The sequence below is a fragment of the Procambarus clarkii genome, chromosome 24 (genome assembly GCF_040958095.1).
Source record: "Procambarus clarkii isolate CNS0578487 chromosome 24, FALCON_Pclarkii_2.0, whole genome shotgun sequence".
NCBI classification, from domain to species: domain Eukaryota; kingdom Metazoa; phylum Arthropoda; class Malacostraca; order Decapoda; family Cambaridae; genus Procambarus; species Procambarus clarkii.
This window is the reverse complement of record NC_091173.1, coordinates 32816978-32841957: the sequence shown is the minus strand read 5'-3', so window position 1 is coordinate 32841957 and position 24980 is coordinate 32816978. Positions and strand designations below refer to the sequence as shown.

General features: G+C 44.3%; 1 protein-coding gene across 4 annotated transcripts in view; it reads right to left on the bottom strand.

Annotated features, from left to right (window-relative positions):
- The window catches only part of hd (humpty dumpty), a 305418-nt gene extending 295806 nt beyond the window's left edge, over positions 1 to 9612 (bottom strand). For 2 of the 4 annotated variants that reach the window (XM_069330784.1, XM_069330783.1), the window contains exon 1: positions 9429 to 9564. The gene's annotated coding sequence lies outside the window, so the exon portion shown is untranslated. Of the gene's footprint in view, positions 1 to 9376 lie in introns of all 4 variants that reach the window. The other 2 variants (XM_069330781.1, XM_069330782.1) reach the window with 2 other exon arrangements.
- Positions 9613 to 24980: the final 15368 nt, after the last annotated feature.

Genomic DNA, 24980 nt, shown 5'->3' with positions numbered 1-24980 from the left:
TGTTTGAAGCGGACTTCCCCACCCCGCCCCCTCGAGCCCCAGGAACCCTTGACAAAGGCCCCAGGGAAGAGCCCTCCTCCACGCCCACCACCCCTGAAAAAAATGCAGCGTCCAGGAAAAAAACTTCCAGGAAGGGGGGTCTGCTGGGTTGACCTAGAAGCCTCGACAGAAATATTGGGCTCAACCACCTCCGCGGCTGAATCGAAAGTGGCAGCCCCAGAAGCCACCCAAGCCTCATCCCGAGCTTAACCCCGCCCCGACCCAGAAACTTCCAGACATTTGGGTGCCGGAAGCATGGGAATAAAGGAGCAGGAAGCAGCTCCAGGGCCTCCATCTGGGCAACAAATCTGGGGCCTGGATTCAGGAAGATACTTACGAAGGTTTTTCCACTTAGCTAAGAGCGTTTTCCGTCTTAGCGCCTTCGTGGCGGCTACGTCCGTATTCAATTAACTACCCTAAGTGGAAAAACCTTCGTAAGTTCATTCCGGGATTTAAGTGTGGTTTCGACCACTCGTAGCTTTACGTAAACTGGATATAAGTCATTTTTTCTCTACTACATAACACTGGGATCGATTTATGATATTGAAACATGACCAAAATATTATAGCTGGTGAATCTAGTGGAGAGGAGTCCTTCGTGTTAGTTATATATGCATTCTCTGCTTGAAACTTGAAGTAAATATGTGTTTGATGATAGTAGAATTAGTTTTATAATAGCAAGATATTATACCAGTAGTTATTAAGTAAATAAACACTGGTGAACATGAAATATGAGAGAAGGTGATGAGCCCTGCCTGATGGGATCATTTACTACAGAGCACCACTTGGTTTCCGAACTTTAGTTATCCGAAACTTCCTGTTTCCCGATTGGGGTTGGGGAGTCATGCTACCCGAACAAAGTTCGGGTAGGAAGGGGTTCGCCAAGCGTCACGCCGGCTTGTGGTGGTGGGTGGGCGATGGTCCAGTTTGCCCACTGTGACTTCACAGATTCACGGCCTATTATTCCTATTATTTTGAATTGCCATAAGGCTGGAATGTTCATTCTGTGCTTTTGTTTTACATATCTGCACAATCAAGAAACATCTGTGCACCATGTTGGCTCCAAATGCACGCATTGCGTCAGTGATGGCTGACTGGTGGGTGGATGGACGATGGAACTTAGGTGGGAGGCAGTATCAATGAGGGGGGGGGGAGAATCAGTGAGAGAGGGGGGGAGAGAGATGCTAGGAGGGAGGGGGAGGTAGGGAGAGATGCTAAGAGGGAGGGGGAGGTAGGGAGAGATGCTAGGAGGTAGGCAGGAAGGGATGGAAGTAGTGAGAATTAGGGAGGAAAAGGCAGGCTGGCAGGCACAGGCAGGCAGGCACAGGCAGGCAGGCAGGCTAGCTTGCAGGCAGGGAGTGAGTGGTAGTCACGCGGTTGAACCGCGTGACCTTGAGAGATGGGATGTAGGGGGGCGGGTGGTTTGTTGGTGGTGGGGGTGAGACCGGCTCGTTCCCGAAGATAAGCCTAACACACACTACCCGTTAGCATGATGGCAGGGAGGGAGGCAGGCTGGCTGGAAAGGAAGCAGGCTGCCAGGCTGGGAAGGAGGCAGGCTGGCAGGCTGGGAAGGAGGCAGGCTGGCAGGCTGGGAAGGAGGCAGGCAGGCAGGCTGGGAAGGAGGCAGGCTGGCAGGCTGGGAAGGAGGCAGGCAGGCAGGCTGGGAAGGAAGCAGGCTGGCAGGCTGGGAAGGAAGCAGGCTGGCAGGCTGGGAAGGAAGCAGGCTGGCAGGCTGGGAAGGAGGCAGGCTGGGAAGGAGGCAGGCTGGGAAGGAGGCAGGCTGGGAAGGAGGCAGGCAGGCAGGCTGGGAAGGAGGCAGGCTGGGAAGGAGGCAGGCTGGGAAGGAGGCAGGCTGGCAGGCTGGGAAGGAGGCAGGCTGGGAAGGAAGCAAGACTGGCAGGCTGGCAGGACTTGCAAGGCTTGCAAGACTGCAAGCAGGCTGGCAGGCTGGGAAGGAGGCAGGCTGGGAAGGAAGCAGGCTGGCAGGCTGGGAAGGAGGCAGGCTGGGAAGGAAGCAGGCAGGCAGGAAGCGATATATGGGTGTTGAAGTGAACCGTGAACCACGTGACCTTTGAGAGTGTGTGTGTGTGTGTATGGGTTTGGGGTGGGGGAGGTGTGTCGGTGGTGGGGGGAGAGGGGGAGGTGTGTCGGTGGTGGGGGGAGAGGGGGAGGTGTGTCGGTGGTGGGGGGAGAGGGGGAGGTGTGTCGGTGGTGGGGGGAGAGGGGGAGGTGTGTCGGTGGTGGGGGGAGAGGGGGAGGTGTGTCGGTGGTGGGGGGAGAGGGGGAGGTGTGTCGGTGGTGGGGGAGGGACCGGCTGACTCTGTAAGCCTAACCACACTCCACAGACCTGTGACTCAGATTTGTTTCTTAAATGTACAGTACATCATCGTATATTTTAGGCAGGATGTGCCTGCAGGCTGGCAGGAAACATCCAGAGGATGTTTGCCAGACGTCTTAATAATCAGTTAGGAACAATTAAGGACTTTTATAAAGCGGATCAGGACTTCACTTATTGATGAGTACAAACAAAACACGGTCGCATTTACGCCATGAACCTGACGATTTTTTTCCCTAGAGTTTTTTTCATAAATTTTTCGGAAAAATTTCTTTTTACATTTCTAGTATATTTTTTCCCCTCTATTTCTCGTATACGAACTTACATGTTAACCGACGGGTCTCGTCCCCAAGGGGTTCGGAAACCAAGTGGTGCTCTGTATCACCAAATGCCCCTGTTCACCTAGTAGTAAGGGTGTACCTTAGCTATACATACCCATTTCTAATTTATTTAGTTTGGTTTTATTTTGAAATTAAATCTGGGTGAGACATAAAATAAAAATATGCTGCACAAATGATGTTAGGTAAGGAAAAGGGTAAAAATGTCAAAAACTTTATTCATTGAATACTTAAAGCTATAATTATGACTATATAGACTACTAAAAAAGAGAGAGGGAAGTAGGGGTCCAAGACCTCTTCCTGTTATACAATTTGGGTGTGGAACAAGTAATTATCAAAAGAAGGCACCATGCCGGGAAGGCTATGTAGCAGTAAGGCAGTGAGGTGAGGCAGCTACTTATTTGAGAAATGCTTATTTTATTTACCTTATAAGCTGAGGCAACTTATTTTATTTGAGGAATACTCGGCTGATTCCTCTACATTTAGCATGGAACAAATTTGTGTCCAAGACCTCTTCCTGTTACTCAATTTGGCTGTGTGTAACCAAACTAGAAGTGCTCTACAAATCAAGGGACCCAGAATGTGGATTGACCTCCCGAATCATGTCAAAGGCTGTACCTCTCTCAACCAGTTTAAGAGTTAAACCAAGTACTGCCTAATTAACTCCATGTAACCTAACTTACCTCCTAAATGTCAACCCATGTCTTGCTATTTTTTAAACAACGCTGTTCACCAACATGTGCAATTGCTGATTTATGCTATGTTAACCCCCTTTTTGTATTTTTTATTCCTTCTTTCAACACAATTTATACCTAATCCCGATTACTATCAAGTTTTAGTCTGTGTTTTTTTCCCCCCACACCTTGCCCGAAATGCTATGAGTATTAGTGGCTTTAGGTATTGTATGTACTAGCTCTGCCTATAAATCCAACATTATGTTTGTAAATCAACTGTATGTACTTTTCCTGAATAAAATGTATTTATTATTTATTTTTTAATCAGTAAGTATTAAAAGAAGGCACCAAACTGGGAAGGCTATGTAGCACCATTGTGTGTAACAATAAACCAAATTTTTTTTAACAAATAATGCACCTGTATGGGAAAACAAATCCTGTCAGCTGTAAAAATATTGATGCAGTTATTTAAATGAAAAATATAATGAAAGAAATATTACTAGTTTATTTTTATCCTATCTTTTTGTACTGTACAGTATATCCAAGGAAGTAAAAAATTGAGACATAATGCACAATTTAATGAATGATTTAGCATGGATTAGCAGTTCAAAAGAAATATGACTTGTATTACATATCAACATGAGATCTTAATGATCCATGGTCAACATGATTTAATAAGGATAATACAGTACTGTATTTGTAATAATACAAACTATAATTTAAAATCTTTATTACTGATTTTTTTTATTAAGAAGATTAGGTATACACAGCAATGTGCTGCTACCCTATTCTATATGGAATATTACAGTGTAGATAAAAAACTAGCTATAAGTTTATCTAATACTCCCATCTCACAGGATGGTTAGACATACTGTACATGGAATCAATTTAGAAAATACCAGCCTCAATACAAAAAACAAATCAACTCTGACTAAACAACTCTAAGCAATTTTCACAAGAGGTAAGCACTGAATCATGGAAACATTATATTATAATTACTCTTACCAGTTTCTACAAAACTCCTCTCAAACAATGTATTTTTAAACATGTTTAGGTATACACAGCAATGTGCTGCTTCCCTATTCTGTATAAAGGACCACACAGTGTAAATCAAAAACCAGCTACAAGCTCACCCAACATCCTCACCTCACAGGATGGCCAGTCATACATGGAATTAGGAGAGAACAAAATACTTAATGCTGATCTATTAGCCTCCACTAGCAAAATCTGGGTGCAGCACAAGAATATCTTCCAATATTCCTGAGTGTATGAAGTAATTACAGAGCTCAAAATACCTCATACCATTTGGTATGAAGTCACTGATAACAGGACAATCACAGATATAGTGTTGGAGAGTATGTTCTCTCAAGTAGGACTGAAAACAGATGTTTTTTTTCCACCAAGAGGGCTATAAACCCATGGAACCGCCTACCCGCTGAAGCCGTAAATGCCAAATTCCAGGTAAAAATATCATTAAGACAATTGGCGGGCCCTTTAACAAGCCGCCGACTTTCTGTCCTCTTCGAGGTCACTAGATAGTTAGTGGCCCTTGGGTAAGTTCAGTAGATATATACAATAATTGTCAGCGCATCTTCCGAGCAACAAGGACAGCTACACAGTATCTCTTAGAATTACGTAGGTAAACAACAAATGTAACATATTTGTTTACTACAATGTCGGTGCTGGCTGTAGAAGTTTAAAAAACATTGTTTTACTTCGAAATATACTAATTTTATAAGAAAATTCGACGTAAATAGGAGGCAGTAGAGCTCCGATAAGCCAGCGCTAAATCTTCAATATGAAGAATGTTGCTGCTCTCTGATTGGCCAAACGAAACACAGTAGTGACCTCTATCGGCACGCAGGTGAACCAACAATTTTCTTCCTAAGTATACCTTATTGAATCGCACCTAAGCATCTTCTTAGGGCGCACCTAGGAACCTTCGTAGCAAACCCACTTACGAAGAAATACACAGAGCTTCCTGAATCTAGGTCCTGGCACATTGCAGTTAAGGAGAATCGAGCATGCAATGTTGCCACTGCCTGATCCCTGAGATCAACAGACAAGGAAAGAGGAAAGTGAAATGTAAGTAGGGAACAAGGCCCACAAGACTCCAAGTCGGTGGTGTCCTCGACCCAACAGGCAGCATGACAGAGGCAGGTACGGATGAACATTTCTTTGAGGCAGGGGCAATGAACAACCTTCGACTTCGCACAAGGTGACAGTAGGCTTGGAAGAAGTAGCCATTGTACGACCGAGCCCACAGGGGTTTTCCGGGGCCCGTAGGGTGAATTAGCCCTACAGGAAGCCCATGCACTGGGACCAGCTCAGCCAGTAGAACCCTGTCAGGTAGCAGGCACACTAACCACTAGTAGCAGATATGAAACTTCAGGAGCAACAAAGGAGGAGGTTTACCAACACAACCTAGGCTTGCTTGATAAGAAGCTAAGCAGACCTCCTCTGTCTGAACAAAGCTAGAATACCAGAGAATGAAAAGAAAATTAAAACAACCTCCCCCTTTCTCCCTGAAGACACACAAAAAACAAACTGGCAGTCAGAGAGGGCCAACCATTGGCCGCTACGTTAAAGTAAAGCTAGCTGTGCTAGTCGCAGTGCACCCCATCCAGCCAATAACACTCCCTTACCCAGGGCAAGACAGACCTAGATCCCCAACGTACCCCAAGGGAGAAGACAATATCAAGCGATGAAGTCCTCAAAGGGGAAGTGATTCCTGAACCCCAGGGAAGATAACCCTGGGAGCAGGAACAGGAGCAGTATTCACAGAACACCTAGGGAAAGTCACCCTAGGCACATGCTGCTCTTCTACACTAAGACACCTGGCCACCACACCAACACTGTTGGAACAGTCGCACAGGGCAAAAATCCACAACAGGAACTTGAGGCCAGAGCTGACTGATCTGACCACCAGCCCATCAGTTCAAGAACTGGAGTGGTGGGCTGCCGACTCCTCCTGCTAGTTGCATGAAATTGAAGTTGAAGTTGTAATGCATGGGAGTGCTAGTTGCATGGAGTGTTGCTTGTTGTTGTTTTTCTAGAGGGAGTTATTTTGATCTTTTCGGATGTAGATTGCACAGGTCAACCAGACAGTGGTCTGTTTTGATTTGTCTACCTTTCTGGGTCCTTCTCTGGTCGATGGGCAATTTATGACATTCTATAAATGTGAAAGTGCTCATAGGCCATTGCTCACTGCGCCTCTCTGAAGGGGGCCAGTTTCTGGCTCGTGGTTTGCAGTAGGCATAAGGACTCATGTGAATGATGACTCCAAACTAATATAGCACATATCAGTTCGGATAGCTTCAGGAAGCCTATGGGAGTCCCCCACAGAAATGTCATGTTATGGAGTGTGGAATAGAACATAAACCCCACATAAATTATGTGAGAAATCTTTAAAGAATTTGAATACAGAGAGAGAGAGATCTAGATAGAAAACTATCACATGAGGACCACAAAAGAGCACAGTGCGAAGCTCCTACCTTGTGATGATTTCAGGGCTCAACGTCCCCATGGCCTGGTCCTCACCCAGGCCTCCTCCAGCCTATGCTTCACTTTCTAATTTCAGAATTGCTTTTAAATACATGGATAGTGAAATACTAAAGAAATTGTTCATGACTTGTTAGACCAATGCTCGAATATGCAGTGGTTGTATGGTGCCCATATCTTAAGCAGCAAATCAACAAACTGGAAAAAGCGCAAAGACATGCAACTAAATGGCTCCCAAAACTGAAGGACAAGAGCAATGAAGAGAGGTTAGAGGCATTAAATATGCCAAAACTAAAAGATAGAAGAAAAAGAGGCGATATGATCACTATGTACAAAATAGTAATGGGAATCCATAAAATTGATAGGGAAGAATTCCCGAGACCTGGAACTTCAAGAACAAGAGGTCATAGATTTAAACTAACTAAACAAAGCTGCCAAAGAAATATAAGAAAATTCACTTTTGCAGTGAGGTAGACATTTGGAACATTTGGTGCTGGAGGCCAAAACCATCAGCAGTTTTAAAGCGTTACAAGACAAGGAGTAGTGGGAAGACGGGACACCACGAGTGTAGCTCTCATCCTGTAACTACACTTAGGTAATTACAATAGTGCTTATCAATAATTCCTTTGCCACTGATGACATTTACATAATTAGTCTTAAGGACTTTTATAAATGATAATGTTCACTCAATAAGAAACAAGAATACAGGTATAGACCTCAAATTTTATCATTTAACTATCTGAAGATACCAAAAAATAAAATTTTCCATAATAATTTAATGTATTAATAATAATACTTAATTGTGTCGGGGGACAGGAAGCCCGAGTGTATTCAGACACAAGTCGAATTACTGACCTCGCCCAGGATGCAACCCCCACAACAAGCTGACTAACTCCTGAGTACCTACTGACTGCTAGGTGAACAGAGGCCTTAGGTGAAAGGAAATGTGCCCAACTATTTCTGTCCCGCCTGGGATATGAACGCAGAATTTTCAATTGTGAGTCGAGAACAAACCCAACTGTACTAGCGGGACCCTAAATATGGGTGCTGTGAAAGCTTGGTAGCTGCAGGACTTCGGGCGGGATAAGTATCAGGGGTGGCAGTTGCAGGACACATGGGGGGGAGAAAACATGTGTGGTCACTTCAGGATTCTCACACAGCATGCAGTAGGAGTGGTGTCAGAAACATTTAAAATTGCCTAGGGATCAATGTTATTGTGATGTCACACACACCTCGTGCACACTATATAACACAAAGCAATTTTTTTAAGTTAGATTTAAATAGGTTAGTTAAGATTAGATTATGACAGGTTTGGATAGGTAGAGATAAGGTTAGATAAGCTTGTTTGGTAAGGTTAAGTTAGGTAAGGTTACTTAGGTAAGGAAAGGTAAGGTAAGGTCTGGGTAGGTTAAGTAAGGCTAGGTTAGGTTTGGATATGTTAGGTAAGGTAAGATTAAATTTGGATATACTGTATTAGGTAAGATTAGGTTGGGTTGTGGTAGTAATTATGAACAGAAGGCACCATGGTATGTTTAGTTAGGTTAAATTTGCTTGACTGAGTAGCAGTCCCTGAGGTGCAGTGGCAACCCACTCGCTCCACGCTTCGCGAGCGATTTGGCCTGGGTTCATATCCTGGCCGGGAAGGACTCATTGGGTGCGAATCAAGCAGGTCAAGCAATCCTTAACTGTATGCCTCTGTTCACCCAGCAGTGGACTGCATTGGTAGCTGGTTGTTAAACGATTTGGCAGGTCGTATTCCAGGGAAAATTAGGATTAAGGACCTGCCCAAAACGATGTGTGCTAGTAGCTTTACAAGAATGTAAGAAATCTTGTATATATAAATAATAAACAAATATAAAAAAAGATGTATCTGGACATAACATTTAGCAGTTTTTAGACCCCACTTGCAGGTGTTGGTGTTGTAGGACTCACACACTTGTTGCAGCAGGTGTTGCAGTGCAAGGCACACACAGAAAACATAGCAGGTGTTGCATCTGCAGGACTCACAAGAGATGTTGCAGGTGTTGCATCTGCATAACACACATGAGATGTTGCCTATGTCATCTCTCATAACTATGGGGTTGTGAGGTCTAGCTCTTCATAGCCTGTCTCTGCAGGACTCACGCAGGAGATGCAGCACTCTGCTAGGGGACCCTGCAGGACTCTCGAGGGGGACCCTGCAGGACTCTCGAGGGGGACCCTGCAGGACTCTCGAGGGGGACCCTGCAGGACTCTCGAGGGGGACCCTGCAGGACTCTCGAGGGGGACCCTGCAGGACTCTCGAGGGGGACCCTGCAGGACTCTCGAGGGGGACCCTGCAGGACTCTCGAGGGGGACCCTGCAGGACTCTCGAGGGGGACCCTGCAGGACTCTCGAGGGGGACCCTGCAGGACTCTCGAGGGGAACCCTGCAGGACTCTCGAGGGGGGACCCTGCAGGACTCTCGAGGGGGACCCTGCAGAACTCTGGCAGGAGACGCTGCAGGACTCACACTGGAAGTGAAGCAGGTGCAGGACACAGCTGGAGGACGCTACAAGACTCACGTGGGAGAGGCAACAGGTGGAGGAGAGAGAGGCGGGAGAGGTAGCAGGAACACAGCAGACCGACCGCTCTCACGCTCCTGCTGCTGCTGCTGCTGCTGCTCCTGTTGTTGACATGCAGGCTGGCTGCTCCCCCCAACCACAGCCCCCACAAGGGCCCTACCACCCCTAGCCACTAAACACACCCCTTGCCCCTAAACCTTCTCCACAACCCCTCACCACAACTCTTCACCACAACCTCTCACCACAACTCCTCACTTGAGAATATTTATTCTTGATTTCCTCCTTAATCTGTGAAAAACTTGGAGGTATTTGAACCTGTACAACAGGTAGAGCAATGGCAGTTTTTGCTAGTGAGTCTGCCTTTTCAATACCATCTATGCCAATTTTTTATTTTTATTTTATTTATATATATACAAGAAGGTACATTGGGATTGAGGATACATAGCATAGTAACTACAATCTTGTAAAGCCACTATACTACGCACAGCGTTTCGGGCAGAAGAAAATTTTAAGTAGGTAAATACTTGCAAAATTTATAAAAAAATTATAACAGTTACAAAGCAAGAAAAAAATAAAAGATGAGAGAAAGTTGTAGGTATATTAAAGCACATAGGTAACTTAGATTGATTGCAATGACAGCTTGAATGGTAGTTTAACAAAAATTAGTAGGCACAATACAGCATTTTCTGATCAGGGAGAAAGATACTGGCAGTATGGGGCTTTAAATTTATTGAAGATTAAATTCTGCAGAACATGTAAATATATAAAGTTTCAAATATATAAAGTAAGTAAATATATAAAGTTTATATTAAAATATATAAAGTAAATATATAAAGTAAGAATTAACAGTAACAATTCCAAGTCCGAGGACTAGATTTAACTTAAAAGGTACACCCGTAGTAAGTATGAGACCTTAGCCTATAGTGACATGGGGCCGGATTCAGGGAAGGTACTTACGAAGGTTTTTCCTCTTAGCTAAGAGCGTTTTCCGTCTTAGCGCCTTCGTGGCAGCTACGTCCATATTCAATTAACTACCCTAAGTGGAAAAATCTTCGTAAGTTCATTCCGGGATTTAAGTGTGGTTTCGACCACTCGTAGCTTTACGTAAACTGGATATGTCATTTTTTCTCTACTACATAACACTGGGATCGATTTATGATATTGGAACATGACCAAAATTCCGTTCGTATATGCGCTGGTTTGTGTTCGCTGTTGTTCTCGTCTGAATAAATACATGGCACTTGTTCATATAATTAGCGCTTCCATTATTAGAATTATTTATCCATTATTAGAATAACAAGGTGCAAACCATATCCCCTTACAGTTGAAATCTATTTATTTATATACAAGAAGGTACATTGGGTTGCGAGAGTACATAACATTTATTAAGAGGTACATTGTAGCAAGATTTGAGATTAAAGGATTTAAGACTAACACGTTTAGAAACAAGGCGCCCCCGAAGGAGGCTATTATTTGTTATGCATCCCATACTCAACCAGTAAGTAGTGGAGCAAAACATAGATTACATGGTCATAAAGTCTTAATCAGACCAACAATTCAATTTCTTTCTTTATTATGCACCCCATACCCATCCCGTGGGCGGTGGTGTAAAGGATTACAGAGGCACATAATCGGTTCAGGAACTGAACCTTCTAGTTCGTTTAGCTAAGCAAATATCAATTTGTGACGCTAGTTACAAAATTATTAATATTATATATACATGTACACACTCTCATACATACATGTACATATATATATATATATATATATATATATATATATATATATATATATATATATATATATATATATATATATATATATATATATATATATATACGTAATACATATCTAATCACCTACACAAATACACACATCAATAATCTTTGTGTCACAAGTGATCAACAAGAGGCTCACAACAGTCACTATACAAGGCACTTTACATCTATGGTGAGTCACACAGTTACTAGTCTTGCTGCACACCCACCCAACTGGGCGGCAGCTTTACAGTCATGTGCATGCATTACCTACAGTAAGCAAATTTTGGATACTTCGCTAAGATTTCGAGCAGCACATCATTATGAATGAAGTACTTACACATTTCTTGGACACTATTGATGGTGTTATCTCTAAATTCCGCGATTTTTCACATTCCATTATATAATGACGCAAAGTATGCGAATAGTTCTGCTGACAGAGTTTACATTTAGTCAAATCTACATCAGCAGATGTTACAAACTCCCAGAGGTACTTGTAGCCGAGCCTAAGCCTAGCAGTGGTAACATCTAGAAGTCTACTAACATTATTGGATGACCCATAGACGTGCGGTTCTTCCTGCATAATAGAATGATGATAGATGGAGTAACTGGTTTGAATTTCACTTTGCCTCAAGTCTCCGAAATTTAGTTGATGTTCCTGGGATATTGCTGCCCTCAGGCTGCTCAAAGGCAGTCCAAGTTTGTAATCAATTCCCTCTTTACGAGCAAAAGTCTTGGGCAACTCATCAGTTCTCAGTGGCTATTTTTACATTATCATTTACAACTAACTTAAGTTAAATAACAACCAGTAAACAGACTGCTGTTTTCTAATTCTAGTTCAGGCACTTCCTGGGATAAAACGCGAACATTCCTTGAGGAACTGTGAGGTGCTTATCTGTTTTTCCTCGTAACGGTCCCAAAGCTTCCACAAATGTTCCTGTTTCTCTTTATTGCCCTTGCGGCGACTGGACTTTAGCTTTTGATCAGAAACCAGTTGGTATTGCAAGGTTACCAGGGACGCCTCACGGTATAGTAAGGGGATTAAAATATATAAAGCCAAGTTGTCCCTCACTGCCCTTAGATTCAGACGCTAGTGCCATCCTTCTACGTCATTGTTGGTCCTCACCAGTCGTCTAAATGCACACCAGTTCCCCAATTCCCACACACTGTTGCACAGCCACATATTTTTTTATGTAATGAGTTAATTTTCCATCTTCCAGTACTGACATTAAGGACTATCTTACAGGTAACTATCCACAGTCTCTGTACCTAAAGCCTATTAACTCCACTGACGTCAATGAGATAATCCTTTCCCTTAAAACCAAGTCTGGTGCCCTTGAGGAGATACCAACTTTAATTTACAAAAAAGCCTCCAGATCTTTAGCCCCTGCTATTGCTTTGCTCTTCAACAAGTCACTTGAACTCCAAACCTTTCCAGATATTCTAAAAAAAGCGAGAGTAACGCCTGTCCACAAATGTGGTGACCCCACAGATGTTAACAACTACAGACCTATATCAATCCTGCCAAACTTGTCAAAAAATTTTGAAAAACTTATATACAAGCAGCTTTACTCATATCTAGCCAAACTCAATATACTTAGCCCTTGCCAATATGGCTTCAGACCCAAAAAAAGCACTAACGATGCACTTATTAGTATGCTTAACTCGATTCATACAGCTCTTGATAAAAAGGAGTTCCCTGTTGGGTTATTTGTGGACCTGCGTAAAGCTTTTGATACTGTCAACCACCATAACCTTCTTCTTAAATTACATCATTATGGAGTCAGAGGACACTCCCTACAATACCTCGAGTCCTACCTTACTGACAGGCTCCAATATGTTTCTGTGAATAATACAATTTCTCCCACCCTACCCATCAACATTGGTGTTCCTCAGGGCAGCATACTTGGCCCTCTCCTCTTTCTCATCTACATTAATGACCTTCCAAATGCCTCCCAACACCTCAAACCAATTCTATTTGCTGACGACACAACCTTCATTTACTCCAGTCCTGACCCTCTTGCTCTAAATGCCACAGTAAATACTGAGCTAAATAAAGTCCATCTTTGGCTAACTGCCAACAAACTCACCCTTAACATTGACAAAACCTTCTATATTCTGTTTGGCAATAAATCCTCTAGTCTTATAAATCTCAAAATAAACAATACCCAAATTTGTAACAAATTAGATGGCAAATTCCTTGGCATTCTCATTGACCACAAGCTGAATTTCCAGGGACACATTCTAAATATATCTAAAAAAGTTTCAAAAACTGTGGGCATTCTTTCTAAGATCAGATATTATGTACCACGCCCTGCCCTGGTGACTCTCTATTACTCCCTTATCTATCCTTATCTCAACTATGGTATTTGTGCTTGGGGTTCTACTACCCAAAATCACTTACGTCCTCTAATTACCCAACACAAAGCCGCTATTAGAACAATATCCAACTCTGGCCCCAGACATCACTCGGTACCCCTACTCAAATCTCTTAATATGTTAGATATTAAGTCACTGCACATTCTCTCATGTGTATTATACATATATAAAACGCTAAACTATAATGCCAATCCTGATCTTAAAAGCTTCATAGTAGGTTGTAACAGAACCCATGAGCACCACACCAGAAATAAATACAGTTTTGATATTCCTAGAGTACGTCTTAATCAAACTAGAAATGCTCTGCAAATCAAGGGGCCCAGAATGTGGAATGACCTTCCCAACCATGTTAAAGACTGTACCTCTCTCAACCAGTTTAAGATAAAAACTAAACACTACCTAATAAATTCCCTGTAATCTACCTCACTCCTCTATTGTCAACCCATGTCTGTTATTTTCTTTTTTTTTTTTTTTTAATCAACACTGTTTGTCAACCTATTGTATTTGTGCTGCTTTTTCAGTCATGTTTCCCCCTTTTTTTTATCTTTATTTGTATTTGTTCTCAACATCTTTTATTCTTTATGCTCAATTAGTATTAAGTTCTAGATATTAATGTTTTCTTGCCCAAAACGCATTGCGTAATAGTGGCTTTAGGCATTGTATGTACTAGCTCTATCTATATATCAATCCATTACTGTAACATCACTTGTATGTATATACCTTACCTGAATAAACATCTGAATCTGAATCTGAATTGTGTCGTTAAGGGTGGACTGCTAGCCGACTTTTCTAATTCAGCAAACGCCTTACAATTATGTAGTACATACGTACCACATAAGTACGTGTGTGTTACACACGTACACACACACACACACCTTGTCAAGCACAAGACGAAGCTTGAAAAAGTTTAGTGGTATGCCAATAGGCTAGTCCCAGGACTAAGAGGCATGAGTTACGAGGACAGGCTGCGAGAAATGCACCTCATGACACTGGAAGACAGAAGAGTAAGGGGAGACATGATCACTACCTACAAAATTCTCAGAGCAATTGATAGGGTACATAAAGATAAACTGTTTAACACGGGTGGTAGGCGAACAAGGGGACACAGGTGGAAACTTAATACCCAAATGAGCCACTGGGATGTTAGAAAGAACTTTTTCAGTGTCAGAGTAGTTAATAGATGGAATGCATTAGGCAGTGATGTGGTGGAGGCTGACTCCATACACAGTTTCAAATGCAGATATGATAGAGCCCAGTAGGCTCAGGAATCTGTACATCAGTTGATTGCCAGTTGAGAGGCGGGACCAAAGAGCCAGAGCTCAATCCCCCGCAACCACAACTAGGTGAGTATACACACAAACACACACACGTACACACAGACACAAATATACACACACTAATGCCTCTATTCACCTTGCAGTAAATAGAAACCTGAAAGTCAGGAAGCTGCTAAAGGCTGCATCTTGGGGATGTGTGTGTGTGTGTGTGTGTTAGATAAAAATATATGTTGTTTAGATATGATGGAGGAAAAGAGGCCGAGAGTCGGTACATTAGACAACCGACGCTTAGAAAGGCGGGGTCCAAGAGCTAACAGCTAAATCTTGGAAATAATAAATTAAAATATTTAATACACCCACATACATGTTTCACATTATTTTGGCTGAGGGCACACTGAGGGCTGATGGCCCCGTCGACGGGGCAGGAAGTCGGTGGTTGATCAAAGGCCTCCCACATCCTGCACATACCTGAGGATTATTCCGGCTTAATTTTAAACGGAAGTAATGTCTTGGCATTTACGGCTTCAGCGGGTGGGTGGGTCCGTGGGTTTATTACACTATGAGTGAAAACAATCGCCTATTCTCTATTTTATATTGCCGCTTGTAGAGCTAGAAGCTGTTGCCTCTTGTGTGCGTTGCACAAGGGGATTAATATCTGGATTAATATCTTTCAATATTTCCAGTATTTTTTAAGGTATCGCTTAAATACCGAAGATACTGCTATTGGACACCGCTTAATTGACAATGTCTCAACAACGCAGGCTAAAGATGTGCGTGGCTCCTGCTATTGCAATGCTGCTCATTTGTTTTTCAATGATGGGCCTTAGTTGCCCCCTCTCTAACTTACCGTTCTCCATCTTCTGCAAACATTTCCCCTCATACATCTCCCCCCTGTCCATCTTTGTCCCCTGTCCCGCACTTTGTCCCCTTGCCCACATTTTCTGTCCTCTGTCCCAGATCCCTTTCCCCCTCTCTGTCCCCTGTCCCCCTGTCCCCCCTTTCCATCTCTCTGTCCCCCTGTCCCTCTCTATCCCATTGTCCCTCTCTCTGTCCCCCCTGTCTCTCTCTGTCCCCCTGTTCTTCTCTGTCCTCCTGTTCCTCTCTCTGTCCCCCTGTCACTCTCTGTCCCCCTGTTCCTCTATGTCCCCCTGTCCATCTCTCTGTCCCCTGTACCTCTCTGTCCCCCTGCCCACTCTTTCTGTCCGCTGTCCATCATCTGTCCCCCTCCCTTTCCTCCAGTCCCCCTATCCATCTCTGTCCCTGTCTCTCGATCTTCCCCTGTCCCTATCTCTGCCCCCTGTCCCTCTCTCTGTCCCCCTGTCCGCCCTTTCTGTCCCTCTGTTCCTGTCCTTCTATCGCTGTATCTATCGATGATTTCTGTGTTGTTTACTAGGATTTCTCTGGCGATGGTTTGGTTGTGGGAAGAGATTATATGTTCCTTAATGGAGCCCTGTTGCTTATGCATAAGCAACAGGGCTCCATTAAGGAACATATAATCTCTTCCCACAACCAAACCATCGCCAGAGAAATCCTAGTAAACAACACAGAAATCATCGATAGATACAGCGATAGCAGGCGGCTTGATATTTGCGAGGCACTACACATCAAGAAGTCAACACCAGCAATCAATAGCCAATTATTGCACAACTATATTCTACCCACCTCAAGACTCCGCTCCAATATAGAAGCATCAAGAAATATGGACCAATAGGCTTTCTACAAACACTTCTATTCAATATCCATTGTTTCGTGTTCTGTCTTGTGTTGATGAAATTAATACCCTATTAATACTCTTGTTCTGTCTTGTGTTGATGAAATTAATACCCTATTAATACCACACTTTGTTCTGTCTTGTGTTAATGCCACATTACCCCTTCCACCTCACTCAAAGGTAGATATAAAATCGGAGATACGTAAGTTCTATTCAGTTGTGTATTTGTGAACTAAAGTCTTTGAAAATGTAATAAGTTTTACGAAACGCGCCCGTGTCGCGTCAGACTAGAAATAAAAATGAATTTTGGAGAATTGATTTTTGATTTACCTCCAACAGTGAAGCGTAATGTACGAAAGATTGAGAAAATTCGTGTTAGAATTATTAATCTTACTTTTTCGGTCATATTTAATAATATATGTCTACAGGAAAGACTGCTACCAAAATATACTAATATATATATATATATATATATATATATATATATATATATATATATATATATATATATATATATATATATATATATATATATAACAATATATATATATATATATATATATATATATATATATATATATATATATATATATATATATATATATATATATATATATATATATATATATATATATATATATATATATATATATATATATATATATATATATATATATGAATATGAAAACTCACACCCCAGAAGTGACTCGAACCCATACTCCCAGAAGCAACGCAACTGGTAACTACAGGGCGCCTTAATCCGCTTGACCATCACGGCCGTCAAAAGGAAGTGATAGCCGAGGCTATTTGAGCCACTTCCCCGACGGCAACTCGGATGGTAATCTTGGGCATAGCATTTCACCAAATCACCTCATTCTTTGGGGCACACGTGAGGAACACAAATGCGAACAAGCCTGAATGGTCCCCAGGACTATATGCGAATGAAAACTCACACCCCAGAAGTGACTCGAACCCATACTCCCAGAAGCAACGCAACTGGTAACTACAGGGCGCCTTAATCCGCTTGACCATCACGGCCGTCAAAAGGAAGTGATAGCCGAGGCTATTTGAGCCACTTCCCCGACGGCAACTCGGATGGTAATCTTGGGCATAGCATTTCACCAAATCACCTCATTCTTTGGGGCACACGTGAGGAACACAAATGCGAACAAGCCTGAATGGTCCCCAGGACTATATGCGAATGAAAACTCACACCCCAGAAGTGACTCGAACCCATACTCCCAGAAGCAACGCAACTGGTAACTACAGGGCGCCTTAATCCGCTTGACCATCACGGCCGTCAAAAGGAATATATTATATATTCCTGTAGACATATATTATATTTCATTCGCATATAGTCCTGGGGACCATTCAGGCTTGTTCGCATATATATATATTTATATATATATATATATATATATATATATATATATATATATATATATATATATATATATATATATATATATTGGTGTATACTGGCAGCAGGTTTTCTTTCAAACATGTTTCATTGAATATGACCGCATATTCTGTATTTATTATTTTCTGGTTTAGGGCTTCTATCCCTCTAACTATTTTCTTAGCATCAGGGCTTAATTGAAATAGGAGTTCTCCAAAACTCATTTTCGTACTTTTAAGGTGAAGAAAAGAAGTGATTTACTATAGAGTGTATTACACTTATTTGTATAATTTGCACGACGTTTCGAACCTCCATGGTTCATTCTCAAGTGAACAGATCTTACAATACTAGTTGATTTTATACCCGCATTAGGTCAGGTGATAATACAATGAAGGTGAAAACATGGGGGGATACATAAGGGATTAACATAGGGGCTGCAGAAGGCTTATTGGCCCATACGAGGCATCTCCTATCTAAACACAAAGATTAATCCAGTGTAATTGGCCTGTTATGTTGGACATTGTCTTCTGTGTTGGCATCGATATGTTCTTGTCTTGTCCTTACTCTCATGGTGGGTAGAGTAAATAGTTCCGTGATTTGGGTGTTCATGGTAGGTCGCTCTATTCTTATGTGAATTGCCTCAAGAATTTGTAATCTTCTTGAATCTTGGGTTTTGTCTATTATGCAAGTATTCTTGTTCAACATTTCTCTTGTTAGAGTAATGTCATGGGCTTGTCTCATGTGATTCCTAGGGGCACCAGATTGAAGATGGCATGTCAAACGCCTCGTCAGCTTGGTCGACGTCATACCTATGTACTTACATTGAAGGTTACATCCTTCGTGGGGGCAAGTGTACATGTATACAACGCTTGACTGCTGTAGAGGGTTCTCCGTCGGCTTCGGGCTGTTTTTGATAAGGAGTTCGGAAGTCTTCTTGGTTTTGTAGAATATTATCAGGTTTATGTTTTGGTTAGGAGTAGTGCTTTTTACTCCTTTACGGATTATTTCTTTCATTATTCTTTCCTCTTTTATATGTTCACTGTGCATGGTTGATTTGTAATATAATTTTATTGGGGGTGTTGTGGTTTCTGTTCTAGGTTCTGAATTATACCAACGGTCCAAGTGTCTTCTTATAGCAGCGTTTATTTCCGCGTTGCTATATCCGTTGTTCACCAATACCTGAGTTACTCTTTCAAACTCTCTACTCACGTTGCTCCATTCAGAGCAGTGGGTAAGCGCTCGACGAATATAAGCATTGAGAACACTGGCTTTGTATCTTTGGGGGCACTCACTTCTACCGTTCAGGCATAATCCTATGTTGGTGGGCTTGGTATATACGTTGGTGCTTAAAGAGGTTCTTGTTTTTGTTATTAGTACATCCAAGAATGGCAGACTGTTATTTTCACTATTTTCATGTGTAAATCGGAGTACTGACTCTCTCTCTAGGTGTCTTTTTAGGTCAATTAGTTCATCTGAGTCTTTTACTATTACGAATATGTCATCTACATAACGGCAGTATACAGTTGGTTTTTGTCTGCTACTGAAGACCCTATCTTCGATGGTTCCCATATAAAAATTAGCAAATAAAACTCCTAAGGGGGAGCCCATTGCTACTCCGTCTATTTGTAAATACATGTCTCCTTGTGGACTGATGAAAGGGGCTTCCTTTGTACATGCTTCGAGAAGACTTTTCAAGTGTGGCTCTCTCTCTAGGTGTCTTTTTAGGTCAATTAGTTCATCTGAGTCTTTTACTATTACGAATATGTCATCTACATAACGGCAGTATACAGTTGGTTTTTGTCTGCTACTGAAGACCCTATCTTCGATGGTTCCCATATAAAAATTAGCAAATAAAACTCCTAAGGGGGAGCCCATTGCTACTCCGTCTATTTGTAAATACATGTCTCCTTGTGGACTGATGAAAGGGGCTTCCTTTGTACATGCTTCGAGAAGACTTTTCAAGTGTGGCTCAGGTATGTCTAATTTGGGGGTGCTCTCGTCTCTGTATACTCTGTCCAGTATCATTCCTATGGTTGTGTCGACTGGGACGTTGGTAAAAAGGGATTCAACGTCCGGGGAAGCGATGATTCCATCGGGCTGGGTAGATTTGATCAATTCTAGGAAATCTGCTGATGATTGTAGACTAAACTTACTTGGAGTGTATGGAGTTAGGAGTTCATTGAGTTTCTTTGCCAGGTGATAAGTTGGGGTTGGTATTTGGCTGATTATAGGGCGTAGTGGGTTACCTGGTTTATGCGTCTTAACATTGCCGTAGGCATATCCTAAGCCATAGTCGCCTTGAAGTTTATTGAAATGCACACTACCTTTCTTTGCGTTGATTGCTGTAATTGTTTTGTTTACTTTCCGCTTAAGGTCTTCTACGGGGTTCCTCGTGATTCGTTGAAATTTGGAGTCGTCACTTAGGATGTCGCTAATTTTGTTCATGTATTCATGGGTAGGAATCAATACATATGCTGCTGTTTTGTCGGCTTTTCTTATTGTTACGTCTTTCAGATTTTTTAGTTGTTTCGCTGCTTCTTTGAGTCGTGGGGTTAAGATTGTAGATGAATATGTTCCTCGTTTTTTCCCTGCTTCTGCAAGTAGTTCAGCTTGAAGTGTGTCAGTGGTGATGACTTTTTTGTTGTCTTCTAGCTTATGGATATCGTCCAGAAGCATTTCGATTTCCAGGCGTTTTTGATGCATCTTTGGTTTAGATAAGAATTGACAATTTAGACCAAGATTTAAGAGGTCTCGTTGGTCCTGGGTAAGATCATAAGAAGTCAGGTTAAAGTAGCCATCTTTAGGACGAGGGATTTTTAGCTGTGGACAGGCGTTACTCTCGCTTTTTTTAGAATATCTGGGAAGGTTTGGAGTTCAAGTGACTTGTTGAAGAGCAAAGCAATAGCAGGGGCTAAAGATCTGGAGGCTTTTTTGTAAATTAAAGTTGGTATCTCCTCAAGGGCACCAGACTTGGTTTTAAGGGAAAGGATTATCTCATTGACGTCAGTGGAATTAATAGGCTTTAGGTACAGAGACTGTGGATAGTTACCTGAAAGATAGTCATTAATGTCTGTACTGGAAGATGGAATATCATTTGCAAGGGATGAACCAATGGAAGAGAAGAACCTATTGAACTCAATAGCAGAATCAGAGGCTGAAGGCTGACCATCGTTATTAGACAGGAGAGTCGGTTTGTTATTTAAAGACTTCTTTGATCCCAATATTTGAGAAATTGTTCTCCAAGTTTGTTTAATGTTGCTCTTTATTTGGGTAAATTTATCTTCGTAGTATTTAGTTTTGGCTCGTCTAATTATCTTAGACAGCAATAATGAGTAATTCTTTGAGAATTCTTTGGAGACAATTCCTAACCTATACTTCTTCTCAAGGTCATGTTTTTTATTAATAGATTTAAGTATTCCCTTTGTAAGCCAGGGATTGTTAAGCCTTTTGGTTGTGACTTGTTTTGTAAGCATAGGACAGTGGGTATTATAAAGGCTAAGAGTTTTTTGAAGAAAAGATTGCACTGCTAGGTTGATGTCCACTATGTTACCTAACTCGGACTCCCAGTTGACATTATCAGCAGCAGTTATAAAATTGTCTATAGCAGTTTCATTGTGTAGTCTAAAACGGATCACTCTTGACTCAAGAGGTGGTTTGCTAATATTAGTTAAGAGAAATGTGGGGTAATGATCTGTAGTGCTATCGGTGATTATACCTGAAGTAAGCGGAGAGGTTATGTTTGTCCAGATGTGATCGAGCATAATAACATAAATATTAATTTATTTGGTTTAAATATAACCAAATAAGTAACGTGAATAAACTGCAAGAGCCAAGCGTAAATACTGTAACCACTGAGGAAACTAGGCAAAAATGCAGGGCCAGGGAACGTAAAGCAAAATAAGGGCCCGCGAATACTGCAAATAGCACCTCCTGGCTGACTTTACTTAATAAATTACTTTTAACTCTGCAAATAGAACATCCTGGCTGACTTTACTTAATGACGTAAGACAAGGAAAAGTGAACAAACACACTGTAGCACAGCGAACGCAAAAATTGAACATGCGACATGCGCGAGGCAACGAATGAAGGAGTAAATTAAGTTAGGCTGTTGGCAAAAGGAATCCGTGGTGACCTGAAAGCAGAGGCATGTCAGGGCTGAAATGTCGCAGCCCTTTAGTCTTTAAATGCCTTTAATTTAGTCGCAGTCTCCGTGGTGTAGTGGTAAGACACTCGCCTGGCGTTCCGCGAGCGCTATGTCATGGGTTCGTATCCTGGCCGGGGAGGATTTACTGGGCGCAATTCCTTAACTGTAGCCTCTGTTTAACGCAACAGTAAAATGTGTACTTGGATGAAAAAACGATTCTTCGCGGCAGGGGATCATATTCCAGGGACCATAGGATTAAGGACTTGCCCGAAACGCTACGCGTACTAGTGGCTGTACAAGAATGTAACAACTCTTGTATATATCTCAAAAAAAAAAAAAAAAAAAAAAAAAATGTAGAACATGATTATGAATAAGGGCAAGGCATGTCGCGAGATGTCTGCAAGTACAAAATAAGAAACCTTCCATATAAAGTGTGAAAATCTTAGTTTACAAGTCTTAGAAAGGCAAAGAATGGGATATCATTAAATATACGACGTTCCCGACGACGCTTCGACGCCGCCATCTGCTGGAGGGTACCGTGCCCCAGGCAACATGGGGGCTACCCCCCTGTCCAGGGCACTGCCCCTGGAACTGTACGCCGAGGACTTAACGAACACCGAGGGAGACGAGTCATCCTGGATTGCCGGCGGCAACGCCAAACCCAGGGCCTGTGGTGCGTACCGTTAGACGTAAACCTGCAGACGTCGTCGTGCTGATCTCGGGTCCGTGCTTACAACGCCAGCGTCTCCCTCCGACGTTGAAGAACAACCGACGACACAAGGCGGACGGGCAGGCGGACGAACGCTGAACTTGCAACGTAGAAGGAATCCCTGCTACAACGGACGGGCAGGGCGCTTAAGACAAACACACCGGGCTACACCGGCCAGGCGGGAGCGCCTGGGAACCAACCTGCCGGTCGACACCGGCCAGACGGAGTACATGGAGTAACGGTCCTGGCTACCCCCCAGGCAAGCAGGACACGTGCCTGAGGGCCTGGGCGACGGAAAGCTTTAAATAACACACCGGGCTACACCGGCCAGACGAACGTCTGGGTACAACATGCCGGTCTTACACCAGGCAGACGGACGTCTGGGGACAACTTGTTCGGTGACAACTCCGGGGAAGACGTACCTGGGGACTCCGGGACTCCAAAGGGGCCTGGGACTAACTCCCCGGGCAACACGGCCGGGCGAGACGTGCCTAGCTGAGAACACACCACACACGCCAAGGACCCCGTGGCCTACCAGCCAAGCGCTGCCACAAGGCGCTGGGAACCAACCTGCCGGGCAACACCGGCCAGACAGAGGACAAGGAGTAACGGTCCTGGCAACCCCCCAGGCAAGCAGGACACGTGCCTGAGGGCCTGGACGACGGAAAGCTTGAAATAACACACCGGGCTACACCGGCCAGACGTACGTCTGGGGACTACATGCCGGTCTTACACCGGGCAGACGGACGACTGGGGACAACTTGTTCGGCGACAACTCCGGGGGAGACGTACCTGGGGACTCCGGGACTCCAAAGGGCTTGGGACTACCTCCCCGGGCAACACGGCCGGGCGAGACGTCCGAGGGCGACGTGCCTAGCTGAGAACACACCACACACGCCAAGGACCCCACGGCCTACCAACCACGCGCTGCCACATGGCATGCTCAGGGCCTAGACGAAAGGGAGGGGGGGGGGTGGGCCGCACACAGGCGCGCCTGTACGGGCGCAAGGCAGCCCGAGCCCCGACGTGGGGAAACCGTGGCGCAAAGCCACGTGGATTAGCACCCAAATAAGGGAAAAGGAAGGGCAGAACACAGCCCAGCCGTGCGCTCCATGGAGCGCCGTGCCAAGTGGCAGCACGACCAGGCGTGTGCCCCATAGCAGGCCCGGGCGAAGGGCCGGAACCTGGCCACGAGTCGTCGCCAGAGCGACGCTTGACCGCACAGGGAGACCCGACCCCTGGGGACAGCCCAGGGAAACCGGCAGACCGGCAACAGGGAACACCCGAGGGAAAACAGGAAAGTCGCAGAAGCACGCCCTGCCGGCCAGGCACGTGACGCCCCGGCAAGGCATGGGCCCCAAGGCGGGGCCCGCCAGAGGGCCACCCACGCCTGGCCACGTGTCGCCGCCGCCAAGAACATGCGCCCCGGGCGTAGGACCGAACCTGGCCACAAGCCGTCGCCGACGGCGACACATGTCCTCGGACAAGGAGAAAACCTAGCCCCCTGGGCCGGCCCAGGGAACCCGGCGGGCCGGCAGCGGGGAGCCCCAAAGGAAAGGCGGGAAGGACGCCGACGCACACCCAAACGACCAGACACGTGGTCGATGGCGGCAAGGCATGGGCCCCAAGGCAGAGCACGAAGGGCGAAGGGCCCTTCACGCCTGGCCACGTGGCGACGCCGGCAAGGGCACGCCTGGCCGCCGACGGGGCCCCGGGCAGGGCGCGCGCCTGGGCACGCCACGCTGCGGGGCCCCCTGGACACGACGGGCGCGGCTGGACGGTGCCCCACCTGAGAGGAGACCGAACGCAGGCCCCTAGGGATGCGGCCCGGCGCACGCCGACCCTAAGCCAGCCACGCGACCTGCACGGCACAGGGGCGCCAGACACGGGGCCAAGAAGGGCGCCCCAGCTCTCCCGGGAACTAGCAGCAGAGAGCCCAAAGGACTAACTAAGTCGGCACACACGTACCGCGAGGGGATGGCGCTTGGCACACGCCGCACTGGGGAGGTCCTGACTAGAATTGAACAGAAAACCTTACCTTGGGGTTAAAAGTGTAGGGCAGGAGGCCCCTGCCGGATCGGTCTGGGGTGTCGAGGGCCCCATGATGTCCGTGAGAGAGAGGCCAGGTACCGAGGCAGCTGGCGTGATGTCCATCTCGTGCGTAAGTCGGGCGGCC